Source organism: Arachis ipaensis, chromosome B07 (genome assembly GCF_000816755.2).
Source record: "Arachis ipaensis cultivar K30076 chromosome B07, Araip1.1, whole genome shotgun sequence".
Classification (NCBI taxonomy): domain Eukaryota; kingdom Viridiplantae; phylum Streptophyta; class Magnoliopsida; order Fabales; family Fabaceae; genus Arachis; species Arachis ipaensis.
This window is the reverse complement of record NC_029791.2, coordinates 12,718,383-12,725,233: the sequence shown is the minus strand read 5'-3', so window position 1 is coordinate 12,725,233 and position 6,851 is coordinate 12,718,383.

The following is a 6,851-nucleotide window of genomic DNA, read 5'->3' as shown; positions in this document are numbered from 1 at the left end:
ATTCATTTTTGAGTGTAATAATTATGAACTAATATATGGTGGTAACTAAATGCGATTGAAAAGAAGGTAGGAGGAAAATAAAAAATGGAGGAAAGAAGAGAAAAGAAGCCAGTATAAGAGTGGTGGTGTGCCAATAATAAATATGTAGATTGCAATGTTCTGAAAATTGGACCGGACCGACCAATTCAATCGGGTTAACCGAAAATCGGTCACCTAGTCGGTCCGATCCTCATACGAAACCGTTCTGCAAAAAAACTGGCAAAAAAACCGACCGAACCGGTGGTTAATTGGTGCTGAATTTCTAACCACATACTAACCGGCAAGTGCACCGGGTCGTACCAAGTAGTACCTCAGGTGAATGAGGGTCGATCCCATGAGGATCGATGGATCAAGCAACAATGGTCAAGTGATTTACTTAGTTAGACAAGCAGGAAATGGTGTTTTTCAAATGCATCAAACAGTAAATTCAGAATATCAGAAAGCAAGCAGTAAACAAGATGTGAATAATATATGGAGAAACAGTTGAGGCTTCAAAGTTATCTATTTTCCGGATTGACTTTTCTTACTAACTATGTTAATCATGCAAGATTTAATTTATGGCAAACTATATGTGACTAAACTCTAATTCCTTAGACTTTTTTAGTCTCCTCTAAAATTCATCAACCGCCAATTCTTTGGTCACTTAATTCCAATTTGAGAGTGAAATTCAATTCTAGTTTATATGCCACAAAAATCCTAATTACCCAAATATAAGAGGATTATATGTCACGTATCCCATTAAGTCCAGATAATTAGAAATTTAAGAGAAATTATTTTCAAGCTGTTGTTCAAGTAAAGAGCTTTTCTAAGTTATACAAGAACTCAATTAGAACTAGGGTCATACTTCCGTTCCACCCAAATTCATAAAATAAAGAAAGAAAATAATTCTTGAATTATAAATCAATACATGAATTAAAATAGAAAAGTAATAGCATCAATGCATACAATAGACAGAGCACCTAACCTTAACAGTAGAAGTTTAGCTGCTTATGGTTCAAAGAGAAAACAAGGATTCTGAAAAACTGTAAATTGTGAAATGAGGTAGAAGAGAAGAGCTATTCCTATTCCTAATAAATGTAAAATATATTTCCTAAAACTAAATAATATCTTTTTCTATTTATAACAGAAATAAAGTTAAATCAAAATTTATTAATTGCTTTTCGTGCAGCCTCTGGACGTATTGGGGACCACTTGATACATTAATGTCCACGTTGAACTTGGCAAATATCAAGTTCAGCATGGATGATACAGTGTGTTACTTGTGCTTTTCTTTGAATCCACGCTGAACTTGGAAAATCCCAAGTTCAACTTGGAGAGGTGCGTGTGATTTCTCTTGGAGTTTTCAAGTCCACGCGGAACCTCCAGAATGCAGCATGGAACTGGTGTTCAATGCCAGTTTACATCGTCTATCCTTAATCAAAGTATAGACTATTATATATAGATGGAAAGCCCTGGATGTCTACTTTCTAACGCAATTGAGAGCGTGCCATTTGGAGTTCTGTAGCTCCAGAAAATCCACTTTGAGTGCAGGGAGGTCAGAATCCAACAGCATCTGCAGTCCTTCTTCAAGCTCTGAATCTGATTTTTGCTCAAGTCCCTCAATTTCAGCCAGAAAATACCTGAAATCACAGAAAAACACACAAACTCATAGTAAAGTCCAGAAATATGAATTTTAATTAAAAACTAATAAAAATATACTAAAAACTAACTAAATTATACTGAAAACTATGTAAAAACAATGCCAAAAAGCGTATAAATTATCCGCTCATCAATTACATGTCACGTATCCCGTTAAGTCCAGATAATTAGAAATTTAGGAGAATTTGTTTTCAAGCTGTTGTTCAAGTAAAGAGATTTTCCAAGTTATACAAGAACTCAATTAGAAAAAGGGTCATACTTCCGTTCCACCCAAATTCGTACAATAAAGAACGAAAATAATTCTTGAAATATAAATCAGTACATGAATTAAAATAGAAAAATAGTAGTATCAATCCATACAATTGAAAGAGCTCCTAACCTTAACAATAGAGGTTTAGTTGCTCATGGTTCAGAGAGAAAACTAGGATTCAGGTAAACTGTAAATTGTGGAATGAGGTCCGAGAAGAGATTCTAATCCTCCTTAATGTAAAATATATTTTCTAAAACTAAATAATATCTTTTTCTCATTTTAATAATAAAAGTTAAATCAAAATTTATTTAATTGATCCGTGCTGCCTTTGGAACGAATTGGGGGCCACTTTGTACTTTAAGGTCCACGCTGAACTTGGCAAATATCAACGTGGGTTAATGCGTGTGATTTCCTTTGGAGTTTTCAAGTCCACACTGAACTTGGAAGGAACCAAGTTCAGCATGGAGGAGGCAGAGATTGCTGGAAAAGAAGTGTGCACTATTATACATCATTGGAAAGTCCTGGAAGTTAACTTTCCAATGTCGCTAGAATCACATCAAATGGAACTTTGTAGCTCAAGTTATTTCTGTTTGAGTGCAAGGAGGTCGGGGTTGACAGCATCATTTGCTTTCTTCCTTTTCTGCTACAAAACTCCGTCAAATCCATCCGAATGCTACCTGAAATAAATAGAATTACACATAACTCAAAGTAGCATCCATAGTGGCTAAAAGATATTTAAATCTTGATTAATCTCAACAATTTGAATGCAAATTCACTAGGAAAAGATAGAGAAGATGCTCACGCATCACAACACCAAACTTGAATTGTTGCTTGTCTTCAAGCAACCAAAACTACTATAGGCTCAGGATGTGAATTTGCATGAGAAGTGAGTGTTTAATTAAGCTCATGTCTCTTCTTAAGTGGGGTTTACACGTTGCAATTCTAAATAGTTTTGGCATCTCACTCTCCTTTGAATAAGAGGAATGCCACTGTTATTCGGAATTAGAATCCGGATAATATTATGAATTCTCTAATCTGTTTACTTCGGATTAATCCTTGAGCACAGCAAATTTCCTTTAATTCTCTTTTCTTTGGTGCTTTGCACCTTGAGCCTAGCCGTGACTTTAAATGCTTTGTCTCAAGCTTCACTTGATACAAAAATACCACAAGCACTTAACTGGGGAACTCTCTTGAAGTTTTGATTTTTCTTTCAGTTACTCCTAGACAGTGGTGCTCAAAGCCTTTGGCATACTCTGTTAAATGCACTTGATCTCGACTTTTAGTGCTCTGTCTCAAGGATTACTTGACACAATTACACCACAAGCATATGACTAGGAAAACAACTCTTTGAGCTTTTAATCATGTCTGATCTCCCTAGTCATTGATGCTAAGAGCCTTGGACCTTGCTTTTATTTTTCTTTTGCTGTTTCTTTTTGCTTCAAGAATTAAGCTTTTGTTTAATTCAGAGAATTCATAATAGTTCTCTAAATTCCTATTCTTTATGCACCAACATCCTTTGATTCAAATTCAAATATACACTGTTTATATCATGCATTCAAAATCACAAAGAATACCACCACATTTAAGTAAATAAGACAACTCTTCAATATAAACTCAATTTTTTATGCAATACATCACTTCTTTTCTTTTCTTTTTAGATTCAAGCTCAGTGATCTGTACATGAGACAATTTTTTTTAACTAAAAGCAATTAACAGAATGAAACTAAATCTAAGAACTGAAAGTACTAAAGATCATGCAGGCAATTAAAGCAACAGAAAACATAAGACAACAAAATAAGAACGGAAGGAAAAATAGAATGAAAGGAACTCAACCACCTCAATTATACTGGTGGCTATCTCATTCCTCTGGATTTTGCTCCTTCGTGAAGATGATTCGCCTCCCTTTGGTGTCATTAAAATAAACAGAAAATGCACAAGCGAAGCAACAACACTAAACTTAAAAGTTTGCTTGTCCTGAGCAAAGAAAAGCTGAAAATAGGAAGGGACATAAAAAGTGCATGGAGGAGTAAAAACAAAAATTAGTACAAAAAAAGATAAAAGACAAGAAAAGTTAAAATTAGTTAAAATATATTTTTTTGTATATAAATATATGTATATATTTATTTATTTAGTTATTTACTTTTTTTATTTAAATATATATAGATATAGAAGAAGGAGGAAGAAACGTGTGTGTGTGTATATATATATATATATGAGATATAAAAAAAGGGGGTGGATATGGGAGGAATGTGAATGGGGAGTGAAAAGAAGTAGGGGAATCAGGGGGGATTTAGCGAGGATTTGGGGACAAGGAGTTAGCTGGCGCTGAACTTAAGGGAAAGAACGTACAGTGTATGGTGTATCTCCTCTCCACGCTGAACTTGGTGTAGCCCAAGTTCAGCATGGACCCAAGTGATTTTTTTTTTCACGCTGAACCTGAAAGGAGCCAAGTTTAGCGTGGATCTTCCCAAAGCAAATCCCTCATCGTACGCATGTATCTACGCTAAACTTGGGATGTGCCAAGTTCAGTGTGGAGTTTGGCCATAGTGCGCGCCGTTTACGTCATTTTCCACGCTGAACTTGGAATTTTCCAGGTTCAGCATGGACCTGGCAGAGCCTCTCATCAAAATTGTACGCACACTCCACGGTGAACTTGGAAAATTCCAAGTTCAGCGTGGAGCTGGCAGAATCACCCTTCTCCAGAGTAGGCAAAATTTTTTCTAAGTGTCTGGTTCCTGTTCTAAAAATTCTGCATGATCAAACACACGTAAAACAAAGAAAATACAGTAAAAACTCAATAAAAATCAAATAAATAATAAAACTACTACTATGGAAAATAAACTAAGGATACGAAACTATCAGGTTGCCTCCTAACAAGCACTTCTTTACCATCACTAGCTTGACGGTCAGCTCCTCTAAGGAGGAGGATCATATGGGCTCAGTTCTTCACCCCTCACTGTGAATCTTCTCCCTGTGTCCCCATAACATAGCTCAATATGCTCCAGAGAGAGGATTCTGTTTATTGTATAAGTCCACACTGGATTGCTAGTCAACACCACCTTCATTCCTGGGGAGAAGTCTTCGGTGGGGATCTTTTTGTTTCTCCATCCCCTTGGCACTTTCTTCTTTTTGGGAACCTCCGCCTTGGTGGATGATGCATTCCCGACACCAACCTTAGGTTTGATGTCAAGAGGAATTTTATTGATTGTTACCAAGGGAGGTTTGAGCTGCAAATTCTGCTGTGCAACATCAGGGGGTTCTTGAAGGTTTGGATCAATAAGCTCAGTCTGCATGCACCTCTCTTCTTCACCTACTGAATGTATATCTTTGAAGACATGAAAGACCAGTTGCTCATTATGCACTCTAAGCACTAATTCACCTTCTTCCACATCAATCAGAGCTCTTCCAGTGGCTAGGAATGACCTTCCTAGAATTATAGAGGCGTTTTCATCCTCCCCTGTGTCAAGAATCACAAAATCAGCTGGGAGGAAGAACTTACCCACTTTGACCAAGATATTCTCCACTAATCCGTATGCAAGCTTCATAGATTTGTCTGCCATCTATAATGCTATCCTTGTGGGTTGTGCCTCTTGGATTTGCAGCTTCTTCATCATAGACAAGGACATTAAATTGATGCTTGCTCCCAGATCACATAATGCTTTCTCAAAGGTTGTGCTCCGAATGGTGCATGGAATTTGAAAGCTCCCTGGATCCGGCATCTTCCTTGGCAAGTTATTCTGAATGATGGCACTGCATTCCTTAGTCAGGACCACTGTCTCATCTCCCTTTAAAGGCTTCTTCTTTGACAACAACTCTATCATGAATTTGACATAGAGAGGCATTTGCTCCAAAACCTCAGCAAAAGGAATATTGATTTGTAACTTTCTGAAGACTTCCAAGAACTTTGAAAACTGCTTGTCCTTGGTCTCCTTTTGAAGTCTCTGAGGATATGGCATTTTAGGCTTGTACTCAGGAGCCTTTGGCAATGTAGGATGTGTCAAGAGAGTTTGGGAATGGGTTGTCTGCACGCTTTGGAGGGACGTGCTCTACTTCTTTCTTCTTCTCCTCTGGAGCTTCTTTTTCAACTAGCTCCTCATTAACTTGTGCTTCCGTACTTGCCACTTGTCCACTTATCAAGGTGATAGCCTTGCATTCCTCTCTTGGATTTGGAATTGTGGGTAAGGAAGGCTATTAGTGGTCCTCTGATCAATTTTATTAACTTTTGTGGCTAATTGACCCATCTGAATCTCCAAGTTCTTGATTAATGCTCTGGTTTCCTGTTTAAAACTCGCCAATATTGCTTCCAAATCATTATTCTACTGGGACTGAGAAGTTACTTGCTGAGATGACTAAAACAGGTGGTTATTAAAATTATTCTGTTGAAAACTACCCTGAGAATTATTATTAAAATTTTGTGGCCTCTGAGGTTGCTCTCTCCACCCAAAATTTGGGTGATTTCTCCACCTCTGATTGTAGGTCTTAGAATAGGGATCATTATTGGGATTTCTAGGAGCACTCCCCATGTAATTGACCTGTTCAGAAGAAGATTGAGCATAATCATAATTTTCATTTTGCATAAAATTACCTGTCATGTCATAAGGGGCCTCTTGTGCATTTTGAGTGTTGACAGCTGAAACTTGCATTTCACTCAACTGTTGAGTAATTAAATTCATCTGCTAAGTTAAAATTTTGTTCTGAGCAAGAAGAGCATCAAAAGCTTCTACTTCCAACACGCTTTTCTTCTGAGGGGTCTCAGAGTTCATAGGATTCCTGTTAGATGAGTATAAATATTGGTTGCTAGCAACCAATTCAATAAGATCAATAGTTTCCTCCGGTGTCTTCTTCATGTGCTATGAACCACCTGCAGAATTATCTAAGCACATCTTGGACATTTTACCTAAGCCTTCATAAAAGATATCTAGTT